This window comes from Stigmatopora nigra, chromosome 2 (genome assembly GCF_051989575.1).
Source record: "Stigmatopora nigra isolate UIUO_SnigA chromosome 2, RoL_Snig_1.1, whole genome shotgun sequence".
Lineage (NCBI taxonomy): Eukaryota > Metazoa > Chordata > Actinopteri > Syngnathiformes > Syngnathidae > Stigmatopora > Stigmatopora nigra.
Window position 1 is genome coordinate 1,549,301 of NC_135509.1, and position 14,110 is coordinate 1,563,410.

Here is a 14,110-nt window from a genome sequence, read left to right on the forward strand (position 1 = left end):
TTCTCATTCAACTATCGAGTAAAGTTTCAATACTACAGTTCTATTTTGCTTTGGAATAGTATTACTTTATGTAACAATACTATCAATGGCTTTAATCTCTTCTTATTAATTGCAGTTAATTTTTTTTAATTGTTATTCCGTCCTAATAACATTGAATGCAATTAAAAAATAATATTAATGCCGTCAGATTTAATTTGTTTGTTCATTTAAATGAAAACAATTTCATTTTGAATGACTCATGGAGTTCATAAATTAATCATGAAAAAATATTGGTGGATGGATGGATGAATGTGACAAATTGTTTATTTGTAGAAATGTATTTTGGATTACCAAAGTCAAACATATTTTCAGTCTTTTAACAACTAACTCCTCGCAGCAAAACTGAATGGCAGCCATTAACTTAACTGCGATTCAACTTTTTGACAGACAGAGTTAAGAAGCTAAGTTTGTCCACAGACGTGCTAGCGATGGGGAAAAGTTGTTAACAAATGGCAGTTCCGGGAGACGGCCACGTCGGACCTGGACGGTTCCGGCGTGCTGTCGCCCATTATCTCTCCGCCCGCCCGCCCGATTCCCCCTTTCTGTCGCTTGTCGGCGTGCGCCGGGTGGTCCCGCCTCTTTAACAATGCATGAGCGCGGCATCGCGAGAGGGGACGCTTGCGTACTCCAACTAGGTCAAACTGTCTCAGGAACAAAACACAACAGACCTCAAGTTTGCGCAAATCATTACAGCAAAACAAACTCGTCACTCGCTTGACACTTTTGCACCACCTTGGTGATCATAAAAATAATAATAAAGATGAAGAGGAAGGAGAAGAAATCTCCATTGCAAATTAGCCGTCGTTGGCGTGCTTGTGAAGTTGGGCCTGTTTGAAATGCATATGAAAACGCCACAACTTACCTTGTCGCTGACATCGGGTTCGGGGGGGGGGAGCAGCGAATATAGGGGGGTGGGCTTACGAGGGGGAGAAGAAAGGCGACGTGCTCTTTGAGGGCCGCCCCGCCGCTCTGTGTGTACACAAGGCGTATGCGCCAAATAATAATAAATATATATATATATATGAAGAAGAAGAAAAAAAAGAAGAAATCCAGATAAACCAGCGGCGCACGTTCATAAAATATACATTGGCTTCTTTGTCTTTCGTTAAGATCTTCCGCAAATAGCGCTGATGCCAGAAAAAAAAACCCAGAAGAAGAAAAGAGAGGAGAAAAAGAATGGCGCCGACGGGCGTGTTTGAACAAGGACTTAACCTCAAACTTAACTGTACTTTTCCGCCTTTTACGGCAGCGTTAATTGCGGCGCCATCTTAACAGTTGGCCGGGGAGACTCGTATGTTGTATTTTGAATCGTAGTATTGATTGATTTTGTTTGTGTGGATGAATGAATGGTTTTGAAAGGAGAATAGTAACTGTATTCATTTGAATTAGCAGGCTGTAAAAAATATCGGCCTGGAAGTTTCTCAGTGATCCAAAATCCCCCAAAAATATCGTATTTTTCTATAGCCTGTTTCTTCAACTGAATATAGGAGCAAATATTTTTTATCTTTTTTCATAAATTACCCATTCAGGTATTTGTATTTTCATTGTAATCATTTATAAATTGTAAAGGATTCGTAGACCATGTCCCTCGGAAATAGCCCGGATAGACCATACCTTTTTGTGCATTAATTACTAATTCACATTCATATTCATCTTTTAGTTTCTTCTTCTAACGTCAGCGAGCATCTGCCGCGTCAGACTCGGCTGCCCAGGCGGCGGAAGGGTCGTGATGAGACAGATGCAAACCTTATTTTAACACGCCGTTCCCCTTCTTTGGCTTTGGGATGGCGCCTCTGCGCCTCGCTGCTTTTGTTTCGGGAGAGAAATGACTGATAGACGTCAGTCACCATGGCAACTATACATCTGTTGGCAAAAAATAAACATGTCGTTAAAACTGGCGATGGTGTGTATAGGGGGTTAGGATGATTTCACTCATAGAAAAGTTTGTTTTCGTTGTAATTAGAATACCATTTGTAGTAAATTGAACTAGGAGCTTGACTTTGACACCCACAACATAAGTATGGCTAACACAGAAATCCCAACCCCGATTATCTTTTTCTCTCCTGGTCTCTGACCCGAAAAAGTACTCTTAGGACGCTACACACTTTCAAAATGTTTCCCACATTTTTCCAGATACCTGGCTACATTTCTTACCATCTCCTCACATCCACTCAGAACCCAACCATCCATGTAAGACAAGGGCGCCTCACCTTGTAGGTCCGAACCAGCCTTCAGAGGACACTCTCCATATGTAGATATATGCCTGTATATGTAGATGTATATATAGGTATATGTGCGATTGGTGTTACAGGCAAGGGAGCAGCAGGAGTGACAGCACTCCCTCCCCAAGGTCACATCCAAGGAGAGCGCAGCCAATTACTATGCAGATCAGACGTGATGGCGTTTAGGGGGATTGCCGCGATGCAATCACATTAGCTGGCCAGAGAGGAATCTCCCGGCTGACCCCAATCACGGGGGGCCGCGGCGGCGGGGTCGCACGCCAAGGTGCCGTCTTGCCTGCCTGCTGCCTGTGTTTTCTTTGCGCAAAACACTTTTTCCTTATCGCCGGCCGCCACGTGATTATCAAGTCAAACAATCCTGACGGAATCCAGTTTGGCCGGCTCTTTCTGCGCTCGCATGTATTGGCCAGCGAATTTGCGCTTTTCCCTCAAGACTTTTACCATTTGGACTTAAGTGGATTGACATTAACTACCTTAATGACTATGTTTGTAAAGCTATGTATCTGTTTTCATCAGAAAACTACATCATCTATTGGGGGGGTTTGTGAAGTGAAAAATACTTTTTGTGGACGTTAGACGCAATCTGACCAATTATATTTTTAGTGTCAAGAGTTTCAATATGTCTGTACCTGTGTACTTTTCAACATGTTCACATCTTGGACTGTGTTTAGAAGCTGTATTGATACCAAGCATTTGAGGGGTCTTCTTTCTTCTTGTACCCCTTTTACTTGTTTTCAAGTATTGTATTTCAAGTTTTTCTTGGTAGTTGGAAACTCAAAGCATACATATTGCAATGGTGCGTTATTTTAGTTTTTTAGAACTCACTAATGGCAGATTTTTTATGCAGTACTTGTGTAGATACCACACTTTGATTCTTACAAAGTAATCCTTCTACTTTCTCTTGTGGACATTACTGCCACTGACAGGATCATAGTTACTTAACTTTTCTCGCTAAATATTCCGACTGTTTTCCATAGAGGTCATTGACATGCAGTGAAATAACTAAATGTTGACCATCAGAATCCCCAACGGTTCGGACATATTTTTCCCCCTTCTTTTACCCCTCAAGTAAACGCTTGGAGGGCAGATTGCAATTTACCTCGCCAGCCCCCATGGGTGAGTGAGCAGTGTACGTATATATGCGTGTGTGTGTGTTGGTTGTAAATACAACACCCCCTCCCTCACCTCATTCGTTTTATTTCAGCCCCCTCTTCTGCCAGCCCCTCGTATGGCCAGTAATGAAGGCGGAGTTTGATCAGGTCGGCCTCGGCGTTCCCGGGAAGATCTCACTTGAGCCACTGGCCCGTAATGGAATCTGCATCTAATGCATACATAAATCACAACCCTCTTTCAGGACATTTTCATATGCATAATGTCCTCCAAGCTCCCCCCCCCCCCCCCCACCACCACCACTACCACCACCTCCACCAGCCTCCTCTTACAGCCTTCCCATTTCCTTCTCTTTCCACCCAATGAGCTTTCTATGGTGGGGGGTTATAGAGATAGAAACAGAAAAGCAATGAGTTCCTTCTTTTTTTCTTAGCGTTTTTTTTATTCAAAGGGAAAAATTCCGACAAGACGGGAGGAGATGATGTTGGAGGATATTCTCAAGGTGGCCCCCAACACCTGTTCTCACCCTGCGATGAAAGCAGAGAAGAGAGAAGACAAAAATAGATAGTAATCGGGGGAGAATTTGTCAAAAAGGACAGTCAATATGGCTTCCCTCCCCCTGATTCTTCTTCCTTTGTTATGCTAATACGTACAGCAGACGGATGTGGCGTTTAGATCGCTGGCCGCAAACATCCCAGTCTGAAATCTGGAGGAGAAATTGCGACAAACGCATTTTACTCCACTCCTGCAGGTGGTAACCACAAGGAAGTTCTCTTAAGGAACACTGGGAATAGTTGAAAGTTATTTTTTGGATTGTACCCTCATTTAACTCTTTGGGTGACATCATTTGTCCTCCCACCACTATCAATCGCAATGGATTGTACATCTCTACTCCTGTCGATTGAAAGATAACCATTCAGATATTCCAATTCAATTGAATTTGGACATCTATCTGAAACAAAAAATGCTACAGAATTTGCACTTTGACTTTCCATTGCCATAAAAATGGGTCAAAGCAAATCATACTTAAAACTTTTCTTCTGTAGACATGAAACCACGTTGATGGTTTTGCTTCACCTACTCTTACCTTTTTTCATGAAAGCCCCAAAAAGATAATAATGGTAGAATTTGTCAAGAAGGACGGTCAATCCCACCGCCTTCGCCCCCCTCAGTCAGTCAATCTCTCGTCTTCCTTCCCTCCACTCTCTCCCTCCCGCCTTTGTTATGCTAATCTGGACGGATGTGGCAGATCGGCGGCCATTTTTTTATGTGCGAGTGACGAGAGATAAAAGGCAAGTGACGAGGTGTCGCCGGCGTCCTCTGGCGCGCTAACAAGCTCTCGCATTGTGCCGCCCGCCGCCCATTTGCATCCACGAGACGCCACTCCAGCCCACCTCCTAAAACTTTATGCCCCCTCGTTAGGCCCGGCGGATTAAAACGTCGGGCCGGTGTCGCCCCACCGCCACCTCCACGGCACCCCCCCCCAAAGCCACCCGCACGTGTGGGACATATGCGCCTTAACGAGCGGGCGGCGAGCGGGGGAACGCCGCCTCGGAGGTGCCGTATCAGCACGGCCCTAACGCATCCTTAATCACATTTGCATTTTTATTTTGGAGATATTCCTCAAACGTTTGCATTATTGAGGATTTATGAGCAGCTCCTCACCACATCCTCCATCAACTTCACTCATAAAGAAGATTTTCCATAACTCACGGGCAGGCCCGATATGATGTTTCCAACCCCCTCCTCCCCCACACCTCTGAAGTAATTAGATAGCAGAATTGTGATATGGAAAAAAAAAGTTGAAATAAATCACTTTGTTTATGACGGAAGAGGCCCGGAGACGAGAGCCCGAGACGAGCCGAGCCCCCCAGTCCAGAGACCACACATTTGCTTTTTTTCTCGTCACGGGTGACTTTTGATTATCCTCAAACATTTTTTTAGAGGTTTAATTTAACCAGCGTGGGCGAGCGCAGCGTATACGACATGTGGTAACAATGAGACCTTATCACAACAACGCAAGTGTCGCGACGCCAGGAAGAGGATGATCAAAGCTTTGGTTTTTGGGAGGTCAACGTACTCCAAATGTTTGACAGGAAGTCAGCAGGCGCGCTTTTGTTTTAGCGAGGGTTTTCTTGCAGTGGACGATGATAGACGTTCTGTCGTGTGGCTCCAAATTGTCAACAACTCTCTTGGAATCTTGTATCCATACTCTGATACTTTTCTATACTTCTACAACTTCCCTACTTATACTCGTCATAGAATATGTAACCACACAACTGTTTTGCCTTGATTCAAATAGAAAACAATAGTGCGTTACTCCCAGAATGATGTGATTACATACAATATGTACTCAGTCCATGTATCTTAGTAATATGTATGCACATATCCCGAATAGGTTGTTGTATTTCTTCCCTTCAACTTGTAGTTGGTTTGAATTTCATGTTAAAATTGCCAAATATTAAAAACAACTTTGACTTTATGTTCAAATTAGTTCGTGTAGTACTCCATTTGATAGTACATTCTTCTTTCTACTTTTGGTCATGATGGGACTACCCCCATTTGAAGCCAAGTGGGGGACAATGGCCTACCCCATCCAGCAGATGGTGCTGTGGTGGAAAAAAACACTTTTCCAGACGTTCCACTGAGCTTTGCTGCTTAAATTTGGACTCACCAAGAATTCCCTGGTGATTTGATTGTATTCTTCCTTGTCTGATTGTTAGCGTCACCTGTGTGCCATCAGTCGTGGTGAAGACCCCCGTTTCCTTTAAGCCCCCGCCTCTCTTTTTTTTTCAGTCCACCGCCCACTGTGTTCTCTCACCTGTGTCTTGTTTGCTAATTAGTCATCTCGCGTTTCCTCGCTTGCTTTCTCGTCTCACTGTCGCCGTGGAATCTTTTCCTTTTTTCGTCTTTCTCGTTAGTTTCGTCAACATCACTTCCGTCCTGGTGACGAATGCGTTTTATTTTGCGACAACTTCATGTTCACTTTCTTTCTTACACAAACGGGTTCTACGAAAACTCACATTTTCTTGGGAAATCAGCAGTAACGTTTGAACAAGAATGCATTTTACAACTGGAATTGTAGTACGAAATGGGCTGGCCACCAGTTCAAGGGTGTCCCATACTTGTTGTCCATTGTTGGCTTGGATAGGCTCTATTATCCCCCTTGTAAGGATCCATAGTACGGAAAATGAATGAATGGAAATGGTATTTTTCTTCAGAAAATATGGTATTGACATCGGTTGTTGCAACACGACTTGTTAGCTTAGGTCAGTGGTCTCAAACCGGTCCTCAAAGGGCCGCAGTGGGTGCAGGTTTTCATTCCAACTCAACAAGGATACCTTTTGCAAGTGCAATCAGTTAGTTAGAGCCAGGTGCTACTTATTTTAAAGACACCTGATTGGTTAAAATGCCGGCACTGGATCGGTTGGAACAAAAACCAGGACCCACTGCGGCCCTATGTGGAACCGGTCTGAGACCACTGGCTTGGGTGTATTCGGCTTTTAGTCATACTCGATAGGCACTTACTGTATTTTCTTGCTTCTACTCGAAAGCGGCTAATATGCGCAAAAATACGCCACTTGTCCGTGCTGAATTTCTGTTTCCAAGCGATAAACTCATTCATCACGCCACGTGACCACACCCAAAGAGTCAAAACCAGACGGGCACCCCGTCTTCCGACTCCCTTCATTAGGGTGGACGAGTACTAAACGTCACACGCTCGGTGGGCTTCAAACTGCGTGAGAGTAAATAAATAAAGAAATAAATAGTCTGGCTCGTGTACACGCTCGAATAGGACACAGCCAGACGGAATAATAACATCAGGAATCTTTAAACGCACCCGCATTTGGGCAACAATAAAGGCCGATCGGCCATGATCGGCCCGCAACTTCCATCCTATTATATGCAATAAAAACGAGGGAAGGGGGGGTTGCATTTAAGAAAATGCAAATGGCGATCCATCAATCAATTTGTGGCTCCCAAAAGTGCCACGGAAGGGGCAGAGGCTGTGAAGTATGCAATCCCATCAACAAAACCTAGCATAGAAGGGAATCCTTCAAGCTTAATTAATAGGGAGTCTGCCACTATTACTTGGTTTGTTTAACGCGCCTCACATAGAGGGCAACTTGTCCTTTTTTGGGTGGGGTGGGGGGCGGGATCACCGATCCAAATTGTTCAACATTGCTCATGCAAAAAAAAAAAAAATGCCTCCAAAACAATCCATCTGGGCTTTAATCCTTCCCTCTCGTGTCTCCACATGTCATTGTCACATTTTGATCCGGCGTAACAATGGCGGCGCTGCACATCGCTCGGATAATTATTGCCAGGCGCCGACTTCTATTTGGAGAGGAAGTGCTACCTACACCGCTGCGCGAAAAAGAACACCTCGCCGCGCCGAGATAGCCAATTACATCTCGGTAAACAGCGAGCGGCGAGCCTCGTTTTGCGCCGAGCGTCGACGACGATCTATAATAAAAGTCAATAGCGGAAGAAAGAGAGCGAGAGAGAGAGAGAGAGAAAATACACAGTCAAGTTAGTCGCTGAAAATGTCAAGCCGGAACTTTGGGTGGATGAGTCAAGGTAAATAACGCTTTAATAAGCGCCGTCATTCGTTTGCCGGCGGAAATCAGACGTGAAATTTGTCCAAAAATAAGGGAGGGGGAAGACAACACGTTTCAGCCCTCGCCAGCTAATAACCGAGAAGCTTAAACAAAAGATCAGTCGGGCGTTGATCTGAATATTCAAATCCTTTTCTAATAAAAGTCGACAGTTTTCCACGGAAAAAATACACGGCGCGCAAAAGATAATGAAACAATCGTAACTTGTTTAAGGTCATTGTCCATAATTTGAAAAGTAAAGGAACAGAAAGTTGGAAACTTCATTAAAAACAAAACAGACAAATGGATTGGGCTGGGTTTAGGCCTTAAAATTAAAGCTCTCGATTGTAGTTGCGTTGAAGTGCTTTTAATCACTCAACCATCCATGCTTATTCCCGTTAGCTCATCTATTGTATTCTACATTACTTGTTAGCGTTAAGCTCTCTTTTCTTGGCCAAACATGTCGTCTCTAACATATTTTTCCCTTTTTTTGGTGTGTATCTCTTCCAGTATTCTATATATTGTAGACCTAAAAATGTAAGTGTAAAGTCAAATCATTCTAGGTACAGTGTATATAAAATATATTGCAATCTATACTATACAGCCTTTCCTTTTGGTGGATTTTCATCTATCATTGGAAGATCTGGAACATATCCTCCCTCATAAAGTGGGGTTCACTCTCCCCTATTAAACGCTTTAATCGTCCAGCCTCGCCCGCCACGTGGAAGACGTAGACCGACCGGCGTACCCGCCAAGTCACTTTAATTCCAACGTGGGCCACCATTTCATTATTGACGGCGCCTTGTGGTCCAAATCCTTCCGTTAAGTGCAATATTCAAATGGCGCTCCCCTCCCTCGCCCCCTTTTCCGAATGAGCTGTGACCTTCGGAGGGGCGCGTGGACGCCGGCACCCCCATAACCCAGGCAGTTAGTTTGCCTCGGGCGTGTGCGAAATAAGCATATGTATATTGATATATTGAGGTGCGGGCGTGCGTGCGTCCCTGGGCTATGCAGTCAGCCGAGATACATATATATATTTATATTTATAAATATATGGCCATGTCCGGCCGGCCGGCGCCGTCCGTGTCCGCTGATGAGAAAGGGAGTGGGTATTCACTCGGGGCGGAGGTGGCGGATAAGGGTTGCCGAAGGGAGAGGCGGGGGCTTGTGGGGGGGTGCGCTCGGCGGGGTTTCAATCTCCCTGCAAAGCATTTGAATATAGGCTGCTGATTTATTGCCTTATTCGCTCTGTCTTCTCTATGCAAATGCACAAGCGCCGGGGTGGGAAAAAAAGGGGGGAATGTCCAATTGGGCTTTGCCGGTTGGGGTTGACTGAGGGAGGGGGCGGGGGGCGCTTTGCCTGAATGCATAATGATATTCCCAGGGTCATCCGAGCGGCGTGTCAGGGACCAGGACCCCAAAATCTGCAAATGGACGCTTGGTTTCTGGTTGTACTTCCAAGGTCGGGGCCGTAAGGTTGGGTTCAAGGGCCATCTAAGGGTGTTGTTTAGTTTTTGGAATATATATATAGTCTACACTCTACAGTGTCTGATGCATAAGTAATCCAATACAACATACTTTTAATATTATCAAAATAAGACTGAAATGAGTATTTACTCCACTAAATGTAACGAGAAATTATGTTTAAAATACATTGCTGTACTTTTCGTTGTAAAGTATATAGTGGTTGGTCCGGATTAAAAAAAAGGGCACTTTACCCCCACTTTCCCTAGCTGGTAGCGCTGAGTCCATTAGCCTCATATGCACATTGCACGCCCCGCCCCGCCTCAAATGGCTCCAATTATGGATCTGATCTGTGTGTTTAATAATTGCCCTCTTTAGACTCATTCAATTGTGTTGAAATGAGAGTGGAATTGATTTTCTTTTTAGGATATTAGCCGATTAGTCCGACTACCTCTCCCCCTTTTCCGTCTTCATTTGAATAATGCTTATTTCTCTGATCTTTTCTCAGCATGGCCACGTGCCCCCTAGGTGGGCTGGAAAGTAGCAAAATATATGAGCTCGCTTCCATATTTTTCAATTCTTCTTCTTACTTATTCCTACTCGCGCTCTCAGTCTAGATGCTTCCGATATATGTTGCCGTCAATGTTGTTCTGATTGTCATTGTCGTTTGACTTTGTATATGACTTCCATTAGCTCATGACCTAAAAGACTCAACGCTTAAAGTTGCACCAAAAACAACGAAAACCCTGACATCCCCATTTTGATTGACATTTCCAGTTCAATTGCAAACGTATGGCGGCCACTCTTTAAAAGCCTCTCCAACAGAATAGAGCGCTCCGAGGTGTCGCCGCATCGTAACGCTGTCTGCCATGGCGGCAGACGACCATCTTATCCGAAGCCTCTGATAGATAGACAATAGACAATAGGCCCGTCTGACACTTAAAATATTAAAGAGCGGAATATGCGCCGCGACGTTGATCTCCGCTATCAATATTAAACAGCCTTTTATGCATGTATGCTGACTTGTCCAATTTCATTAAGGCCATTTGTCATGGTCGGGGGGGCAGCGCTCGGTCCCGGGGCCCTAGAGGAGTCCCACTAGCCCGCCCGCAAACCAAATGGGGCTTGTCCGCCGGCACGGATCGGAGGGGAGGAGAAAAAATAAAAATAAAAGTTGTTTGCCACAGTATATATGCAAATATCCGCAAACAAGCTCTGGGAGAGAAAAAAAAGTGGGCGCCGGCGTCGTCTGAAAGGCTGCCGTTGGGTTGCCGTGTTCAATGCGGAATTAACATATTTGCCGCTGGATTTCGGTCATTTGAGGAAGGCGCCGGCGCCATTTTGATATCAAAGAGTCCGCATTCACAGGGAATCTGGGCTTTTGAGTGTCATTGTGCGCCTCGGATTTTGAGGCTTGCTGTTTTTTTTGTGTGTGGAAGTGGCCGCGCCGAAGGGGCTGGTGGGCGTCGCTGGCAGCGCGGCGTCGTCTAAGACAACGCTCTTATTTGCCGCTTGTACATTATCGCATTTCCTTCCGACAATACATCTCGATTCCTAAAGGCACGGAATCTCAAATGTGACATTTTAACAACCCTTATTCCTTTCACACCGCACCATTATTTCCCCCTCTCTTTTTTTTTGCACTTTAGAGTCATTTTCATTCCAATCCTGAATTACCAATTTGTCTTTGTGGCACAGGCAATTTACATGCATTCCTCTTTTTTTCTTTCCAGCCTTCCCTTTCTCCCTCTCTTCTTTTTTATATGCTAAATGCACTAAAGTGTAGCATTTTTCCCATCACAAGGATATTTTCTGGGCTCTAATTTCATGGTTTTGATGGCGAGCGAGTGCGTCTCGGGAGGAACTGCGCCTCTTGTTCTCATAGCTCCTGGGTGACGTCTTGATGACAAGTGTCTTTAATATGCATGGAGAATGGCAGCTCCCACATTTCGTCCCCGCCGTTTGGCACGTCGCAAGGAAATTGCCCGGCGTTGGGCTGCAGTTACTTTCCCAGACGGATGTCACTTGCCGTTCCAGAGGAGACCCCGGCCTTTTATGATTATTGCCGCTGTGTACCGCCATTAAAACGCACACGTACATACAGGGTAGAACGGCGAGTAGAATCGTTGCTTTTTTTGGGGTCCGGACGTCACCGTAACCGGGCCGTAAAGCAAAACTCTTCCACAAAAGGCCCGCGGCTGGTACAGGTTTTCGTTCCCACTCGCCAAAAAGACACCTTTTCGCCAATCTTGGATTAGTTGGAACGAAAACCTGGACCCCAAGCGGTCCTCCAGGGTCTCACTCAAAGCCAGCCTTAAAATCGAAAGAATTATACCCACAAACGAGGAAGAAATTGTCAACTACATCTTAAGTTTTTTTTCCCCAGGACATTTAAAGCCATTTGTCCTGGACAAAAAAATAAGAACACTCCAATTTCCGTCTTATTTGAATGCGAGGAAAGCACAAAGTGTAACCACAGTCCTCATGAAGCTTTGTTTTTTATATTTTTTTGGAGACGAGTCACTCATTTCCGCCGATTGCCCTTTCCGAGCGTTAGCAATCGCGCAGCTTGGACATTGGGAGACGCCTTCCAAGCACTTGGCAGACGGACGAGGTGAAACCACGGCGAACAAAAATGCACTTACCGGTGAATCTCGCTCGGCGCATTTGTTGAAAACAACACTTTGCCATCCAGTTTTGCGATTCTTGCAGTCGGTTAATTGCCCGTCGGACAATTTGCCCTCTTTGTTTATCAGCTTTTGCGATAAAACGCTGGCATTTTTACACCGACCGCACGCTGTGCATGAAAGCATGAAAATGTAAGCCCGCTTGGCTATAAGTGACACTCGCTCGCCTGGCCGCTAATGCTGCGTTTTAACGTTAAACTTTTAATGTTAAACTGTATACGCCGTCACCATTCTTAAGTGCGCTAACTCGGCGATAGAAAGTCACCACCGCTGTGAACAAAACTTACAAATCTCGTCTTACAGATTCCACCGGTTTTTCTTTTGAAGGATGCTGACAGTCTGTTTCTCACCGCCGAGTAAGATTTGTTTCCAAAATCAGGAAGGAGTGCGGGAAGATCACGGCAGAGTCACATGGAACATGACACTTGCTACCCAATTATTGAAAGCCGGCGGCAGATCTGGCGCTTTAAAAACAAAATAATACACAAACTTGTTAGCTCCGTGTCTTCTATTTACGTTTTTTTCCCGCTCTCCTTTGTTTACCAAGCGACATATACATCAAAGTAAATTTACCTCAATGCCTCTATGACAACAAAAAGTGATGCTAATGATAACAATAACTCAAATTAAGTTTTTGGTGAGAGGAAACAAAACATGCCTGTTTTAACAAGGAACCAAAAAAAACGAACAATTTAGTTTCAGCCTTCTTTGTTTCGCACTACACTATACGCTCTCACGCCAAGCCACATCCGCCACACTTGTCTGGGTGCTAATCAATCTCCGCAAACATTCGTCGTGAGCTCGGCGGTCGCCGTCCCCGCTGAGTGACATCTCATTTGGACCTCTTTGCATGTTTCAAGGCGGTGAGACGCAATTACCTCACAGGCAACGCGGGGGGCGGCACCTCGGCGGGGACTCGGCGCCGACAATTACACTCGGACAGGTGCGAACGCCGCAGAATAATAATCGGCGTAATGAGAAGAAGAAGAGCGCGTTTCTTAATCAGCCTTTGCGTAGTCTTCAACAACTTGTCCCTCTCGACATTGTGTGGCATTTGTTGAGATCAAGGCCGTAATATTTGACTTCAGTTTGTAGTAAGAGTTTTTATAGGGTCTTAAACTCAACATTTCTAGTACTCGTGGACTAAGTCAAAAGTTTAAAGTCTTGCAGTTTACACAGATATTTTATGTACCTGAACAAAAGTTTTTGACCCAGACTTTGGACCTGAGATGAATGTTTTTTTTATTCTGGACTGGAATCTTTACTTCTAGATGATTTTATGACTCGTTTGAAGATTTTGAGAAGAACTGTCTATGGACTAACTTTGCTCTAAGACTTGACTCTTGAGACAAGACTGTTAAGACCGACTCTGTATTGAACTGACCTCAGACTTGTGTATTTTTTAACTGAACCCGCTATGCAATACTGCAAATACCATTGATGTGATTTTAATCTCCCGGTCGGCCGTGTGTTTGTAACCCCCTGGATAAACCTTCCTCACATGAAGCGGGCATAATTGATGCGGTTGTTAGCAAGAGCAATCATACACTTGAGTCTGAAATATTATCACAACTATTACTCATCGACTTGTGATCACTTCAGAGAAGAGTTCCTTCAGCAGCTTTTTTCTTCTTTCTCTCCCCCCAGCGTCTTTTACGTACAAACATGTCTCCCAGTGAACACGTTGGGCAAATTAGCATGCAGATTCTTAGGCGGAGACGCCAAGTATGTGTCAAAGACCAGTGCGCTTCAGTGTGAGCTTTTCGCTTTGTGTCGGTAAGCAAAGTCTCTAGCCAAGAGTCGGGAGAAAAACGGCTCGGTAAACGGTCATCAAAGTTCCCCAAGGCTCGCAAATTGATTAACAATGCGATTCGATTTCATTTCTAGCAGAGAGACATATGTCATATGCTTCAATAATAAGTTAGGAGCTTCAACTGTAACTTCAAGCTAGGTAAGCGAAGTCAAACTTCCA

The 14,110-nt window shown here is 44.7% G+C and overlaps 1 long non-coding RNA gene across 1 annotated transcript; it reads right to left on the reverse strand.

Annotated features, from left to right (window-relative positions):
- Nucleotides 1-280: 280 nt before the first annotated feature.
- LOC144191792 (uncharacterized) lies at nt 281-12,648 on the reverse strand. The gene is made up of 4 exons (XR_013325015.1): nt 12,426-12,648; nt 3,465-3,600; nt 1,786-1,902; nt 281-680 (listed from the first exon to the last, which is right to left on the reverse strand). It is a non-coding gene; the product is annotated as an uncharacterized LOC144191792 (long non-coding RNA).
- Between the last annotated feature and the right edge of the window lie 1,462 nt (nt 12,649-14,110).